This window comes from Stenella coeruleoalba (assembly GCF_951394435.1).
Source record: "Stenella coeruleoalba genome assembly, chromosome: 17".
Classification (NCBI taxonomy): Eukaryota; Metazoa; Chordata; class Mammalia; order Artiodactyla; family Delphinidae; genus Stenella; species Stenella coeruleoalba.
In genome coordinates, this window is record NC_137163.1 from 59,066,592 (window position 1) to 59,084,636 (window position 18,045).

The 18,045-nt window shown below is 37.1% G+C and overlaps 1 pseudogene across 1 annotated transcript; it reads left to right on the forward strand.

The window, feature by feature from the left end:
• The first annotated feature begins 13,152 nt into the window (after positions 1-13,152).
• LOC307176385 (3-hydroxyisobutyrate dehydrogenase, mitochondrial-like) lies at positions 13,153-17,089 on the forward strand (annotated as a pseudogene). The gene is made up of 2 exons: positions 13,153-13,164; positions 16,054-17,089. The product of its transcript is annotated as a 3-hydroxyisobutyrate dehydrogenase, mitochondrial-like (transcript).
• Positions 17,090-18,045: the final 956 nt, after the last annotated feature.

An 18,045-nucleotide genomic window follows, 5' to 3' on the forward strand; every position in this document is an offset into this window, starting at 1 on the left:
CCGTAGGCCTCCAAACAAATCATTTGTAATTTTTATGTGGTAAATGTAATGACAATTTGAGAACTAGCTTCTAAATGAATAATGTCAGAAGATGTATCAGTGTTTCTAATTTGTACTGTTCTTTTTCATTTGGCAGATAAACATTTCCAATGGTAATGATGGAATCAGTGTAGACAATGCTTTTATTTAAAAAGAGGAATGAAAAGTATGCTTTTTAAAGAAGTGGATTGGCAAATGGATCTAACATATTAAAAGATCTAGCTGTTGCCTGACTGATTTAAAGGTATAGATGTCTAGAATTTGGAGGACTCATGTTTAAACTTTTAAAACAATATGAAATTACTGTAAGACAAAGCCTGATAGCTTCCCTTTAATCAGTATCAAGATACATAAAACTTTCGCACTGTTCCACATCACAGGAGAATTCTTTGTGTGACCCCTGCTTAATGAGCAGAATTGTAGGAAACTGTTTTACATTTTAATGAACCAATGTGGATGGCTAGATCTCTGTATAGTACATGATATAGAAATCATTTTGAAATGTATTCAAATAACTTAGTTTACCAATTGCAGTACTGCTGTTTTTTTCTGGTTTATCTACTAAAGGTAAATAGTTCAGGTCTAGCAAAAATATAATAAATTGGAACAGATTTTTAGTGGATTTCAAGTACTAAAGAGCTCAATTCTTTTCCCCATCTTAAATCACTCTTTACCTGTATAGCAAGTTCTATATATGAGATGATTTAAAAATTTCAGTTAACTAAAATTTGTATGTGTGCATATATCTATATCTATATCTATCTATCTATCTATATATATATATATAACATTGCTAGAATCAGATAATGTTAATGCTCTCAGTGGCAGAGAGAAAATGTAGTCTGAAATTGCTAGTTAGAAAACGAAACCAAGAGAGGACACTACCATGCCAATGTGAAGTGGGAAAGAAGTATACGTTGGGACTAGAATCTAGGACTTATTACTTATTTATCTACTTATTTATTCCACAACCATTTATTTATTGAGAGTCTGTTATGTGCCAAGCACCTTTCATGAAATCTAAAGAAATATAGATGAATGTGCATCACAGTTCCCAGCCCTTTGCTCTATGTGCTAGTTCTTCTAGGCATCCCTATTTCAACCCTTAAGCTTCTTTCTGAAAGCGTTAAAAACACAGTAGAGAATAAGCAGAAAAAAAATAGATCTGGAAGATTAATTTGGAAAATCTATAAGAAATAGAACAAAAAGACAGATAGGTGGAAAAAAAGAGAGAAAATTGGAAAGCCCATTCAAGAGATGCAATATCTGAATAATATGAGTTCCAGAAGGACATACCAGAGAAAAGCTTTAGAAGGAGGAATTTTGGAATTAGGAATTTCCTCACACAAGGAACATATATTTCTTAATGGAAAGGATCTACCAAACACCCAAGGTAACAGATTAAATTAAGCATATCATTGTGAAGTTAGGAACAACCCTTAGGAACAAATATACGGTTCCATTTACTCACAAGAAGAGAGAAATTTTTAAAAAAAAGACACATACATATATCATTAAGAGTCATAATTGCTTCAGAATACTCAACAGCAATGCTGAAAGGTAGATTGATGGATTCATATATTCAATGTTCTGAAGGAAAATGATATCTAACCTAGAGTTCTATACTTGCTTAAACTATTATTTAAGCAAAGGTTAGAATAAAGACTTGGAGATGTGCACAATCTCAAAAAATATGCTTACTACATACTGTTTCTCACAAAGCAACTGTACTGAATGTTCAACAAATATGAGATAGCAAACTAAAAATGAGGAAAATATGGGACACAGAAAACAAGAGATTCAGTTAAGGAGAGAGGTAAAGCGAATCCCCAAGATGATATTAAAAGGCAGAGAGCAGCATGACTGCTGTGCCCAAAGCATAGAAAAACCCAGACAGGATTTCAGCATGCTCATGAATGTATAGATCCATAGAGTTCAGAACCCCAGAGCCACACCATCCTTTTCCCTGAATGAGCAGATCAGCACAGTCAAAACCAATGAATCTTTTACTGATGAGATGCAAAGATGATATTTGGATAAGAGAGAATGAGGAGATAATAAAGATTATACTGAAGCTAGCTTCTCTCCTTTTAACTCTCTTCTTGCCAGAGACTTCCGATTCCTGCATACTACAATTCAGAAAAAAAAAAAAGCACACGAATTTACCCTAATAAGAGGAATTATCCTCTATATAGCACATGTTAATATATGCCTAAACTGCCCCTGAAAAATATAAAAGAAACTGGTAAAAATGATTACCTCTAGGAGGGGGAAATGGGTGGCTTCGGGAAAACTGTATAAAAGATTTACTTTTCATTCACCACTGTTACTCGGTACGCGGGCTTCTCACTGTTGTTGCCTCTCCCGTTGCGGAGCACAGGCTCCGGACGCGTAGGCTCAGCGGCCATGGCTCACAGGCCCAGCCGCTCCGCAGCATGTGGGATGTTCCCGGACCGGAGCACGAGCCCGTGTCCCCTGCATCCGAAGGCGGACTCTCAACCACTGTGCCACCAGGGAAGCCCACCACTGTTACTTTTGAATTTTGCACCAAAAGCATGAATTATCTAGACATATGGTGAAATTAAAATGATGGCAATAAAATACATTCTCTCTCCAGAACCTTCAGTCTTGTTAAATGTCTCTTTGAGATGATTAGAAACTCACCAGTTTCACATATTCCACATAAACAGGGTGATGCTAGGCCCTGCCTAGTCCAGCATGCCAGAGCCTAAACTTCCCTGGGAGTCAGAAACAGCATCTATGCCTTACTTCTTTGTTACCAGGAAATGAGTTCAGAAGAGGAGGCCTGAACATACCTAAATATAATATGTGACTAAAGAAAAAAATCACTTAATCAATTTAACTGGGAAAAATGGGGGTATGGGTAGAGAAAATTATGTGTGCACTGAAACCACTTAAAAGGCTAGAATAGTAATTATTTAGATGATTATCCAAAGCATGCATAATGTTTTATAGATTAGATAACTTATGTAGAAATAAGGCTGAAATTCTCAGAAGTGTGTTTTTTCTTAGGAGTTTTTCAGAAGATGAGCAAACCAAAATTCACTATACATTTTCTAAATAACATGTATATTACTACTACATGAAGGAAATAAATATTTCTATATTGTGTTTTTTTTTTTTTTAATAGAAGGCTAGAATAGCTTCCTGAACATACAATTTGTAAAATATTCATGAATTTTTCAGGGGGTGGGACAGATTTATTTTTCACAGGAAACACAGAGCTCTGTTAATGGACTTTCATCTTCAAAAGTTCTGTTTTGGGTCAGGAATTAATGCAAAACTTACCATCCTTTCATTTCACTTATGCTAAGTTAAAAGCTAACTAAAAAATACTGGAAAAAATGTGACAACTGATAATTAACCTTAACCTTATGTTATCAGGAAAAAAATATCATGACTTGAGGTTCATCTATTTTATCTTGCTACATGGTAGCACTGAATTTGAAATGCCAATATTAGCATTGCCCAAATATGCTCTTGAAATGGTCTCGAAACAAGTAAACCTGTGTCTATAACTTCATAATCTTTAACACTTTAAATTTTGTACCATATAAGAGTACATACTAAATGCTCACTTTGGCAACGTATCTACTAAAGTTGGAATGATGCAGAGATTACCATGGCCATTGCAGAAGGATGACATGAAAATTTCAATACTTTTATTAAAAACTTAAGAGAATTTTTTCCTAGCAGACTTGTGCTACAAGAACTATTAAAGTGAGCCCTTCAGACAAAAATAAAAGCATAAGTCAGTAACTTAAATCCATATGAAGAAATAAAGAACATCAAGAAAGGTAACTGCAGAGGTAAATATAAAAACTAATATGAATGTATTTTATTCTAACTTTTTTTCTATCTGATTTAAAAGGCACCAACATAAAGTAATAATTATAACTGTTTATAGGCATATAATGTCTAAAAATGGAGTTTTTATATCAGTAACAGCACAAAGGAGGGCAATGTAAAGGAGGAGAAAAGTTTTTTATACTATTGAAATTAAGTTGGTATTAATCAAAACTAGATGTTTATACTTAAGATGTTATTTGTAATCCTTAGAGCAAGGATTAAGAATATAATTCAAAAATATAGTAAAAGATAAGGAGATTGAAATTGTACACTAAAAAATATCTTTTTAACAACAACAACAACAACAAATGAGTCAGTAATAGAGGAAGAGGAATTAGGAAAAAAAATGTGACTCTTGGAAAATAAATCACAAATGTTGGACATAAATCCTACATGAATTACATTTAATATAAAAATTACAAAATTAAATATTAATTACATTTAATATGAAAAGGTTAAACATTCCATCTAAAGACAGAAATTTCAGACTGGATAAAAAAAAGGAAAAACATGATCCAAACATATGCTGCCTACAAGTGACCCACTTTAGAGTCAAGAAAATATATAGGTAAAGTGTAAAAGGGTTGGAATAGATATACCATAACAGTAACAAAAAAACAAAACAAAACAACAAAACTGGAGTGGCTAAGAAAATATCAGAAAAAAATATATTTTAAGACGAAAATTTTTACTAGAGACAAACATTTTAAAATGATAAAATGATTATTCCATCTAGAATATATAATAATTATAAACTTATATGCACCTAACAACAGAACCTCAAAATATAATGAAGTGAAATCGACACAATGGAAAAGAGAAACAGACAGTTCTACAATAATAGTTGGATACTTTAATACCTTTTTTTCAATAGCAGAACAGATAGAAAATCAACAAGAAAATTAAAAAAAACTTGAACAGCATTATCAATCAACTAGACCTAACAGCCATGTATAAAACATTCCACCCAACAGCATCAGAATATACATTCTTTTCAAATGCACATGGATATACTATATGCTAGGCCATAAAACAAATTTCAGTACATTTTAAAGGATATAAACAATACAAAGGGTGCTCTCAGATGACAACAGAATGCAATAAGAAATCGTTAACAGAAAGAAATTTGTTGAAAATCACAAATGGACATTAAACAATATATTCCTAAATAATTCATGGGTCAAGTAAGAACTCATAAGGGGAATTAGAAATAATTTGAGATGAATTAAAATGAAAGTATAACATATTAATACTTGATTGGTCCCACATACTCTTTTGAAAAGCAGAGGGGTTAGACAAAGAGATCTAAATTAATTAAAAAGTCATTTATTATTCTGGGAATAAAAAGAACTGGGCTTAGTCTCAGTTTTGCCTTTATCTTTGTGTCTGTTGATCATCTTGGAATAGTCATTACATAGTCAAAATACAGTTGCCATCTCAGGAATCAAATACAGTCATCTCTAGGGCTACCATAACAAGATACCACAAAATTGTTAGCTTAAAAGAACAGAAATTTATTTTATCACAGCTCTAGAGGCCAGAAGTTCAAACTCAAAGTGTTGAGAGGGCCATGTTCTTTCTGACGCCTCAAGGGGAGGATCCTTCTTTGTCTTAACCAGATTCTGGTGGTGGCCATCAATCACTGGTGTTGGCAGTTTTTTGATTTGCAGCTGCATCACTCTGGTCTCTTCCACTGTTGTCACATGGAATTGTCTCTGTGTGTTTCTGTCTCTGGAAACAATTTAAATAGAAATTTCTATTTTTAAAAAACAAACTGTTGATTACTATGCTCTATTTAGATAGTTCCTCTGACCCACACCCACCTCCATTTCCCCATATGTATTTGAGAAGGAAAGAGGAACTCCTGTGAGCTATCATATTGGAAAGAATCAATAATACAGTGTTTTACTAGAGATGCCTCTTATCTAAAATATTTGAATTAAATATAAAATCTGGGGAAATTATCACCCAGTTTCCCTCTTCTAGAGGCATGTTCTAAATGATAGGCAGCAGAATGTTTTATACCCATGAGGTTTGCTGACATTATTGATTTGATCCAGAATCTGTATTTTCTCTCTAAAGAAAATAGTATTCTCTCTTTACTTTCTTTAATATATAATGTTGATGTCTTAAGAATATTGTCAGAGAGGATGCTTGTAGTTCAAATGATTTGGCTGTATTTCACCAGTATTATTACAAGATAGTCAGACAATGCCTGGGCTCCAGCATAGACCTCGGTCCCTTTGCTCCACTGGGATACTGATCTGAAAGCCACTGTTTCCTTATATTCCAAAGACCAAATAAATAAAACAAATAAATAAACAAACAAAAAAAAAGTAAATGAAACTATTTTAAAACTAACTCTCTTTTCTTGCTCATCCATGTTAATTCTCTTCCACCTAAAATTACTTCCTGGAAGTGATTTTTATGTTTCTTAGAGCCTCTTTATGCATATATCCACACTAATGCATATAAAACTGTTCCTTGTAGATCTTATACTTTTTCCATTTGAATAATTATTTTCACATGTCATATAGAGTTTATCCATTGTCCTAGATATGCATTTTTCCTGTGTATTTGAGCATCATAGGAAGATAAATTCTACTCTTGAAAATGTTCACTGGTCACTGAGACACAGAAAGCTATTTTTACCATTTTTCAATAGTGAGTAGATTCTGTAGGGGTGGAATTTTAAGATGTAAGTATACTGTTTTTCTACACTCAAATTACGTTCCCCTTATCATAGAAATTGACCAATGAAGTGTGCTGCTGACTTTTCAGAATCCATGTACATATAATCCATTAAGTTATTAGATATAACATTGGTCAGAAAAGCATACTGTGAAATGTTGCTTTTATTTAAACTCCCACTATTTTCACTACATGGTTTCAAGATTTTACTTCTTTATTGCCCTCTGGTGGTGGGCTCTGTGAACTGCATATTTACGGGTCTGGAGCACGTATCTTCCCGGAGGTATTCAACTCCTCAGGTACAAGCTAAAGAGTAGATGATAAGAAGCATTCAGATTTATTAAAACTCATTAAGAATATCAGTAGCCTGACTGTTGTTTCTAAAAATATAAAATATTTATTCTTCTGTTGTCAAACAACCATATTTCATGAAAAGAAGTATAAATCCTTTTTTGCTTGCAATAGGAGAACAATAATTGAAGATATTCTTCATTTGGACTAAATACCTTCTCTGAAAATATAAGTTAAAATAGAAGTTGAATTTTCCAAAATATTCTTTAGGAAATAAAACTCCACATATAATTTCAAATTATAATTTAATTTTACCTTCAATTTAAATATCTATATTGACTTAAATGCTCTACTCTGTAATTTCAGATGATTCCCTCCTTTATATCTTCTTCCTGTCTTCAACAAATAAAATACGTGTGAATGCCTAACATGAGGTAAGTTATTCTCTGTGAAATAATGATGTTGGTAAACTTGGTTTTGACTTAGCAGAGGGATTGAGCCTATGTGTTGGTGAATTTTCCCCAGATGGTGCGTGGGGAGAGGGTCAGGCATGTCTCTGTGCTCCTGAAGTTTTCTCTGTGAAACTGTCAACCTCCAATATCAGAAATAACTTCCTTTGTCAGAAAGGATTTTCAGACATTAAAAGTTTTCTATTAAAGTGCAAGTATTTTTAAAATCTATAAAATATAGGGCATTATAAATTTTCTTTAGTTACTACAAGCTGAATTTTAACTGAGAAGACTGGGGACTCCATGTATGTGTACATGCATGCATGTGTGCATGTTTGTGTGCTACACACATGTCTCTGTGTGTATGTGTGTGTGTGTGTGTGTGTGTGTGTGTGTATGTGTGTGTGTGTAGGTCTACTGAGGTTACAGAACATATTCTGGACAGGAAAGAGCAGTGGTATATCAGAAGGGAAAAGAATATAAAGGACGAGCTTCACCTAATTAATTTGTCCCCTGACCTGGTGTTGTCTTATTTTCCACCATCCTTTGCTGATCTGTATACTAAATATCCAGGGTTCCTAGGTACCCCCAGGTACCTCTGTAAGTTTTACAAGCCTATCAATATCCCATGTACAGTGGATGGAACCTGGACTTTTTGCCCATATAGTTTTCCTTTCCCTCGGAGTTTTTGTCTGAGTTATGTCATGGGGTAGGTACTGTTGTGAAAATTTGTGCTCACTTGTTAAATAGAAACTACTCATTTAACTGTTTAAACAAATAAACAGTATCTTGAGTCAATTGCAGGGCACCTCCAGTCTCCACAAAGCAGAGTTACTTTGGGACAGGAAGGTCTTTTAGTTTCCCCTTAAATCAAAATACAAAGTTATTGAGCACTTCTGGGACCAACCCTATAGTTGCAAACTTTGGGAAGAGATCACAGGATTCTGTAATTGTCTGATTATCCCCTTACTGGGACAACAAATAGCTCAATAGCTCTTATACTGAAGTCAAAAGGAAGAATAATACTGGAACAAAGTCTGCATTTAAAGTCTGTGTCTTATTTTTATTTTCTCTTGGCACATAGTAGGTAACTGTTAAATGTTCTCTTGATAAATATTAAAAACACACAAGATACTTCATATACTAGGGGTCATAAAATTTCAACTTTTCTTTTGGTGTAGGGGTTGATGATGAAAGGTTTGGAAACTTCTGACCCATGTTAATGTTCCTGCTTTGAGAACTGCAGGGTGCAGCTTTTAGATGGAAAACGTTGCCAAGAGGACCAAAAGTAGAATAAAGGCATTTATGTAATTCTTCCTTATAATTTCATTTATTGGTTTTCAGCATCTAACTTTGAAAAGTTGCCTGAGGCTGCCTAAGGTCTGCAATAAGGATCACAGCTGTGCTGTCCTACCCCCTCCCCACACGTGGGAACAGAGCCTACCCAGCAGTGCTAATAGAGACCCATGGCTTTCCGCCCACCTCGGTACTGCTCAAGGCAGTGGCTTTTTTCTACCAGCCTCACCCTTCTCCATTTGAATCTTTTTCTTCTTTCCAGCTGTATTGAGATATAATTGACATATAACACTGTATAAGTTTAAGGTGTACAACATCATAATTTGATACACGTATATATTGCAAAATGATTACCACAATAAGGTTAGTTAACACATCCATGACCTTACACAATTACCTTTTGTGTGTGTGTGTGTGATGAGAACATGTAAGATCTACTATCTCAGAAACTTTTGAGTATGCAATAGAGTGTTGTTAACTATAGTCACGATAGAGTGTTGTTAACTATAGTCATCAGACTTCCGGGATTTATTCATCTTATAACTGGAAGTTTATACCCTTTGACCAACAGCTCCCCATTTCCTCCACTCCCCAGCCCTTGACGGCCACCATTCTACTCGGTTTCTGTGAGTGCAGCTTTTTTAGATTACACGTAAAAGTGAGATTATGCAGTGTTTGTCTTTCTCTCTCTGACTTATTTCACTTAGCATAACGCCCTCAAGATTCATCCAAGTTGTTGCAAATGGCAAGATTCCCTTATTTTTTAAGGCTGAACAACATTCCATTCTACACATGTGCCATATTTTCTTTATCCATTTGTCTGTCAATGGCCACTATAGAAACAGAAACTCACTCAGTTCCTACAAGTGTCCAAGGTAACAATAGACAAGATATGGATGTTGGGGGGCATAGATCCAGGCAGTAGATTAGACTACATCCCACAGGCAGGAAGGCCACTATTTTAGGGGGAGCTGCTTTGAATATGAATCAAATAATAATTGATTTATATATCACCAGTTCAGAACTAACTCATCTGTTTTAGACACCTCACCATAGATAGGAAATGAGAATGAGTGGAAAAGGAGGCTTCTGAAGGCAAACAGTCATAAAACCCATTTTATTCTGTAAAAAGGGGAATATACAGTCTTACCTTTAGAACCTCAAGTCAAGCAAAGACATGTAGCAGCCTCAGTAGGATATAATCACAACAGAAAAAATACAAGCAGAAGGCAGAGGAAAAAGAAGCGCCGTTTAGTATGGGAATAAATAGCTCTGTGTGTCTCAAGAGCTTCCTATAAACATGTCTGGGTGTCAATATAGTGTAATAATTAATATCCAGGAACCCTGAGTCTTAAGAAAAAAGAACTGTACCTTTTGCTTTCTTTTAGAAAGGGACAGAAAGGCAACTATATTTGCTTTAATAAATACAGAGACTTAGCGCACTTAAATACTTGGTCAAACAATTTAAAAAATGTTTCTTACAGTATACATCCTTTTCTGATGAAACAAGGGTAAAATAAGGTTCTAGGGGGTGAGGAGGGCATGAGGGATTATACACATTTTCTTTGCCGTCCTTTTGTAGCTGAATATACTTTTCCAGGCCTAAAGAAGTCGGAAAAGTATGCATCTAAGATTGAATAAAAGGTTTCATAGACGTATTTTACGTATATGCCATTAGATTTCCGCAGAGTTATTTCAGGCTGCTGACAGGCTGCTTGCTTGAGCTGAGACCCCTCTAAACAAAGCCCATGAAGAAACTAACAACTGTGAAAGCCAACTTATTTATTCTGTGAGTAACTTGGCCACAGAGCAGACTAATTGCCCCTTTAACCACACTGTTTGAACTCATTGTACTTATCTGGGAATCACTATTCCGAAAGTAGAGGAGGGGACTAGGGAAGTTAAAAGAGACAAAAGATCTAAGTATGGTCTCTTTGCAGAATCTCAAAGGTCAGGCAACAGGCTTATTCCTAATGGTTTTAAAAGGAGAAGATGAGCTGTGGTTTAAAGGTCTACTTTGGAATTCAAATTCTACCTCAGGTGTAGCCTGAATGCTAGTGCACCTTGAGTGATTCACTGAAGGATCATTTCTCAGCACATAGCCAGTGTTTTTTCACGCGGGCCTCTCACCGCTGTGGCCTCTCTCGTCGCGGAGCACAGGCTCCGGACGCGCAGGCCCAGCGGCCACGGCCCACGGGCCCAGTCGCTCCGCGGCACGCGGGACCCCCCCGGACCAGGGCACGAACCCTCCTCCACTGCACCGGCAGGCGGACTCCCAACCACTGCGCCACCAGGGAAGCCCAGCCAGTGTTTTTTAAATTTTCATATTATTTTATCTCAGTGAATAATATCGATGAGGGATTTTGAAACTATTATATTCCCCCGAAGGACTTGATTTTGTAATGATACCAAACCTTGGAAAATAAAGGAAGTAGAGATTGGGTGAATCCTTGACAAATTATTAGAGTTATAATTGATTGTTTCATAAGGAAAGATCGGAAATGGATCATTTAGGAACCTGGATGAACGCTTTGAATCTCATCTATTTCTGTTAAAACTACAGGTTAGTTGAGCTCAAAAATTGTAGGTATAAAAATTGTGCTTTTTGGTAATAAAATTGGTTTTAACCCTTGTCTCAATTATGCATGTAAATGTTGACCAATTCACAAGTAACTGTTTACAGTCGATGGATTGGCTGGTGGCTTTGGGATAATTCATTTTATAGTCTGGGGTTTCCAGTGTTACCTTTATTTTCCCATTTATACTCTATTTCATACATTTTATTAGCAGTAGTAGTAGAAATAGTAGTAGTAGTATCATTATTAGTTAGTTAGAATAGAATTGTTTCTATAACTTCAAACATATACTAAGCAACACACATTTTGAAAGCACTGGTGTTGGGGTAAATTCGATGTTGATGAGACTAGTCACTGCCCTTAAAGGAGCTTGTCTTCTAGTTGGAAAGAGGTGACATATACAATAATCTGAGGCATTAAGTTAATACATGGGTCTGAGGGCAGAAGATCCTGAAGGAAGCAAGCTACAGAGAACTCATTTTGAATCCTGGCATTAATATTGGCAGATCTCCTCACACCTTTTTATGACAGTTATAAACAAAGCAAGTAGGACTGGAGAATACATTACAATGGCCAAAATAAGATTTAATGTCATTTCAGCCTAGGGGATTATTTCTAGGCTTTGAGTATATGATAATGTAAATGCTACCTAAATAGTAAATGTACTTTAATGCTGACAATGTAGAAAAGATATTTTGCTGCAAAAGTATACACAGTAGTAACAAGTGGATTTTGGAAGAAACTAATATTTTGTCTTATACTGATATTACACTATTGCCCTAGACCTAGCACCAGCCTTTACTCTTCGTTGTTTTCTTCTAAGACTAAAGAGCCTCTTTATTGTTTGTGCTGATTTTTTTTTTTTTTTTCACCAACAGATCTCAGAGAAATCTGAGTGCTCTGGCCAGTTGGGACAAAATTATCATTAGAATTCTTGGCTAGAGAAGAAAGCTCCTAATTTAAGAATGGCTTTTTGCCTTCTGAGAGCTCAGAAGAGCAAATTGCAAGCCATCTACATTTATAAAACATGTTTTAGTATGGAAAATTTCAAACATCTACAGAAGTAAAAAGAGAGAAGTAGAAACTTTCATCAATTGTTCTCATCAAATATCAATTGCAGGCCAATATATTTTCTCTATACCCTCTCTTACTACTACCACCATAATCCCCAGCAATTTTAAAGCAAATTCCAGATTTCTTTTTTTCTCAGTGAAAACGTCAGTATACATATTTCTAAAATGCAAGAACTGTCCTTTTTAAGCTCAAATATGTCATTATCACGCATCCCCAAATAATAATAATTCCTTAGTAGCAACAAGTAGCCAGTCAGTTCATGTTTCCTTGATTGTCCTATAAATGTATTTTTATTTTAATAACCATTATTTATTTGATTGCCGATCCAAACACACTTTCTTTTAAAGTATAGGTTTAAAAGAACTCAATTTGCTCCTTTTTCTTGCAAGTATTTGTCATTGAATTCAAAGCGTTCATCCAGTAGGGTTCCCAACTGTCTGGATTATGCTGATTGCATCCCCTTTATGTTTATATACTTATTATGCTCCTTTGGCCCATGTATTTACTGTCAGTTGGTAGATAGATCTAGAGCACTGACATAATTCCGGTGTGATTTTTTGGCAAGTTTACTTCATAGATAATATTGATTAATTCCAAAAGGAACTATAAACTTACTCTGATGTTGCAGCCATTAATGATCAATGCCTAGATCCATTAATTTATTAAGGGTACCAAATGGTGATATTCTACTAATTAGATTATTATTCATTTACTAGCTAGAATATTATTTCATCAACTATTTGGTTGCCCTGAGTTACAGTTTAATTAGGAAAGGAAAAATAAATGCTTCTTTTATTTTATTTACCAGTTTTACAAAAAAAGAATAAAAAAAGAGAGAGAGATTGACTCCAAAGTAGCTTCCGAAGATGACGAATGAGGTATTTTCTTTCTTTGTTGTTGTTTTCAGTGAGGTTGTTATAAATATCGATGCAGAGATTGTCCCCTCTTAGGTTCACGGATCCTGTTCAAGTTGGCTCCTGAGTCCTTTCCATACAACCACAGTAGTCTTTGAAGTCTTCCCAGCTCTCTTGTATGACAAGATGTAACAGGAACATCTTGTTCGTTTCTCATGCTGTATTTGAAATCAGCTATTTCTCCAAGGAGACATTATCCACTGTGTTTATTCAAACTTGTGTTCCTTCTAGTTTAACCTTCTTTCGAGACATGATTTTTTTTTAAAACAAATTACTTACTGAATTCTTTCACCTTTTCAAAACTTCCTATTCTCCAATCACTTCATTTCTGAATTTTTCTAATTTCTTTTATGTTTTTCTTAAAACCAGTTTCTATTCCTTTTAAAATTTCTTTTACTTTTTCTGCAATATCAGGCAATAAATTTCATTTGTTCTGTGGACGTGTCTTTCTGTCACGCTTTCAGGATTTGCTGGAACTTTCTTTTCACCCTTCTTTTTTCTTTTTCTTCTCACTGATTTTCTACAGGATGTGAATGGAATACTCTTCTGTCACTCATTTTTAAATGAAATAAGTTTCCACTTTAGGAGGGAAACATAGATCAGAAGATAATTTCTAGCTTCAGAACTCCAGGGCTCACTATCTTCTATTATTTTCACGACATAATTTAAAAAATGACCTTAAAATTTCTAAACTCTTCCTCCTCGGCCCTCCTATTCCCATTTACCCAGACCTCCTCTTTCCTGTCTTTGTTGAGTATGGGGATTAGTTCTGGAATGGTGCTTTGGTTTGATAGGTGTCAAGGTTTCACAGACCCCGGAACACTTGGCATCCTCAGAACATTTCAAAGTTCTTGCACTCAGCTGCAAGGTGGAACCTGCAATGTTCACTCCTGGTTTCTGCCGCTGTTCTCAGCGAGTTTTTCAATCTCAGTGAGTTCTTGAACCATAGTAACCTCTGGCTCTCCTGAAAGAGAGAGAGAGTCCTTCCCTCGTCTTCCTCCCACACACCTTGGGATACACATATGTAGGTCTTTTTCCTGTTGTTGATTTTTTCCTACCTGGCTGTATGTTGCAGTTCATGTGGACACCTTGTTGTAGATGTTGTCTGTGGGTTTTTGGTCTTGCTATCCTAGATGCTTTTCTTTCTTTTTTGGGTGGGTGGGTGGGGGTGTATTTAGGGGAGGGGTGGCATATTCAGGGATAAAAATCTTCTCTGTAGCCACCATCATTTCCCCAGAATCCTCTGCTATTCTTTTTTAAAACAAAATCATAGGAATCATTATCCCGATCCTTAGGATAATCATTGCATTGTATCTGTCTTTTTTCCAGGCTTCAAGCTGCCTGTGGCTCCCCCCGTTAGTATACTGACATAACTGGACAATGCCTAATTTGGCGGGCTCTTTCTGTACTACCTTCCTCCTAATCATGACAGCCTTGTATGCTATACATAGTCTTCTTTACTGATAGGGAATTTAGAAAATACAGGAAACCACGGGTTTAATAGCTGAAAGTGGAATTAATGTATTATTTTTCTCAGGTAAAATATCATAAGACTCCTTAGGCCAAAGTTGTAAAATGAAATCGCAAATTTCCTGGAATCATTTTGCAAACGTGAATGCCCACATAAAATACACTAGGACTTGAATCCAAGGAATAACACATTTTTAGAGCCTCCAAATTTATAAACTTAGTACAATTCTGCATTACTTCTTAAGGCAACTGAAGAAAATAATTTTGTGATAAAATAAATATTGATTTTATTAACATAGTTATTTTAAAAGTTTATAAAACTTTTTAAAAATGTTAAGGCTCTATCAGCCTCATCAGTTGTTGTTTCTTTTCTAGAATCTTGGATAAAGGAACAGTCCTTTGAGAGGAAACATGGTATAAAATGGGAAGATAATCTAACAGTGAAGACAGTTATACCTCTTCCTGTGTGATGAACTACTCCTAAGCTTGGTGGTTGAAAACAGCAGGCACTTTATCTCCTCACAATTTGTGAATCAGCAGAATGGGCTGAGATCTCCTGGGTGGATCTATCTTGCTTTCACCTGAGGTGACTACTGAGGCTGCCATCATCTGGTTGCTGGACTGGGGCTGGTTGCTTTCACATGTCTGGCCACTGGTGCTGGTTGTGGCCTGTGCCTAGTCTCCACTAGGTTAGCTAGGCTTCCTAACATGTCAGGTTTCCATGAGGACGAGCCCTAAAGCACAAGTACTCTCCAAGCTTCAGCTCTTGATATGCCATTGCGCCAAAGCAAGTTACGTGACCAAGCCCAGGTCAAGGTGGAACAAAACTACACAGGGTGAGAAAGTGTGGGGGAGGGGCATTTGCACTGGGGGTCAGTAGTCTAACAAACTGCTGCAATAACTATACAAAGAAAAACACCCCGGAGGACAACTGGTAAAAAATAAATGTGTGCGGGGTGGGGTGAGGGTTTGGCATGGGTGGGGGGGCAAAGGCAGTAAACAGGTGCTCCAAAATCTGAAGATTCTGGAACTTTTGGAAAATCCACTGGGATTAAAGGAGTTACACAACCATGTTCTGACACCAGAAGAAAGGTCCCAGTTGAGCATCAGGGAAGTCTAGCACTCTTCCTCCATCGCATCAATTTTCATGTTTCTTTGACTCAGCATGTTTGTAGAATGAATCATGACTTTCTATAAATTTTTAATTCAGTTTTTCAAAGAAATAGTGACCTCACTTCTATCTGCTGTGCCACAAAAATGCCGTAGAAAAAAATTCCTTCTGTTAAATCGCTCACTAGGTGAAATTGTATGTGTAACCCAGTAACAAAGAGGTATTAAGAATCGCCACAGCCGAGCCGGCCCTCCGCACTACGCACCCTATAGCAGCCAGTGGGTGAGCCGGGAGTCGAGGAGGTCACCGTGGGAAGGAGGGGCGGGGGCAGCGTGGCAGCCTCCTCCCGTCTCCGTGGAGCCACCTCCGGCCTCTGATACAGGAGTCGTCCGCAGCAGCCGGAGGTGGCCAGCCTTGCAGCGTTGTGTTCTAGGTCAATAGCTTCTAAGACTCCAGTTGGATTCATTGGAGTAGGCAACGTGGGGAATCCAATGGCAAAAGATCTCATGAAACATGGCTAGCCACTCATTATTGATGATGTGTTCCCTGATGCGTGCAGAGCTTCTAGATGCAGGTGAACCCGGTAGTGTCTTCTGCAGCAGATGTAGCCGAAAAAGCTGACGGAATTATTACAGTGCATCAATGCACTAGAAGCTTATTCTGGAGCAAATGGAATTCACAAAAAAGTGAAGGAAGACTCACTATTAATAGATTCCAGTACTGTTGATCCTATGGTTTTGAGAGAATTGGTCAAAGAAGTTGAGAAAATGGGAGCAGTTTTCACGGATGCCCCTGTTTCTGGTGGTGTGGGAACGGCTCAGTCTGGCAACCTCACATTTAGGATGGGAGGGGTTGAGCTGCTGTGGTGCATGGGCTCCCATGTGGTGCATCGTGGAGCTGTTGGGACTGGCCAGACTTGGAAGATCTGCAAAAACTTGCTGTTAGCTATTAGTAGGATTGGAACTGCTGAAGCTATGAATCTGGGACTCAGGTTAGGGCTTGACCCAAAACTCTTGGCTAAAATCCTAAATACGAGCTCAGGACGATGTTGGTCACGTGACACTTATAATCCTGTACCTGGGGTGATGGATGGCGTTCCCTCAGCTAATTACTATCAGAGCGGATTCGGAGCAACAGTCATGGCTAAGGATCTGGGATTAGCATGAGGCTCTGCTATCAGCACGAAGAGCCCAATCCTTCTGGGCAGTCAAGCCCATCAGATCTACAGGGATGATGTGCGTGAAGGACTACTCAAAAAAAGACTTCTCATCCATGTTCCAGTTTCTGCAAGAGGAGGAGACATTCTGAGTTTGCCCTCTGGCTGTGAACACCGTTGAAACCAAATTGTGTCTTGAAGCCCCTTATGGCTCCCTCCACAGGAAAATGGGCTTCATCAAAGGCCAACTGTCTGCTTTTGAGTGTCTAGGTCAGGGGTCCCCAACCCCTTGGCCTCGGACGGGTACCAGTCCTCAGCCTCTTAGAAACCGGGCTGCACAGCAGGAGGTGAGTCACAAGCAAGCCAGCTAAGCTTCATCTGCCGCTCCCTATGGCTCACATTACCGCCTGAACCTCACACACCTGCCCCCAGTCCCTGGAAAAATTTGCTTCCAGGAAACCGGTCCCTGGTTCCAAAAAGGTTAGGGACCTCTGGTCTAGGTCACAATAAATCCTGGGATTTTTCACCCATTTTAAAGTGCTTATTCTTTTTATCTATTTAGCAAACATAGCATCCGTAATTTTTTTTTCTGCAAGCCACTGATGGTAACTGCTAGCCAGCTAGCTGATTGGCCTTTTTCAGAAGTTTGATTCCTAGCATCTTCAGCTAAAACGCTGCCTACTTCCATCAGGATATTATTTACTACACTTTACAAATAAAACTAAATTTTTTTCAACAGGATAAAATCTATCCTCGAGGAAAGAAAAGAAATTGGTGTGAGAAAAGGTATTAGAGAAAGGGGAAGTATAGTGAATTACTACCTGTGTCCCTCAGAAAATTTGGCCTGTTAACCCAGGGGTGATATTCTTGCATTGAGATTACTGGTTTATTTTCTAGGAGTTGTTAATGCAAGAGAACTCCTTGTTGCATGTTATGTAATTTGGACTCTGTTACATTATCTTGGTGTGCCCCGCTTGTAACAACTTCCGATACTCAGCAAACTTGTTTTTTTTAAATATTTTTGCTTCCTTGTACATTTTTACTGCGTACTTTTTTTTTTTTTTTTTTTTTTTGCGGTACACGAACCTCTCACTGTTGTGGCCTCTCT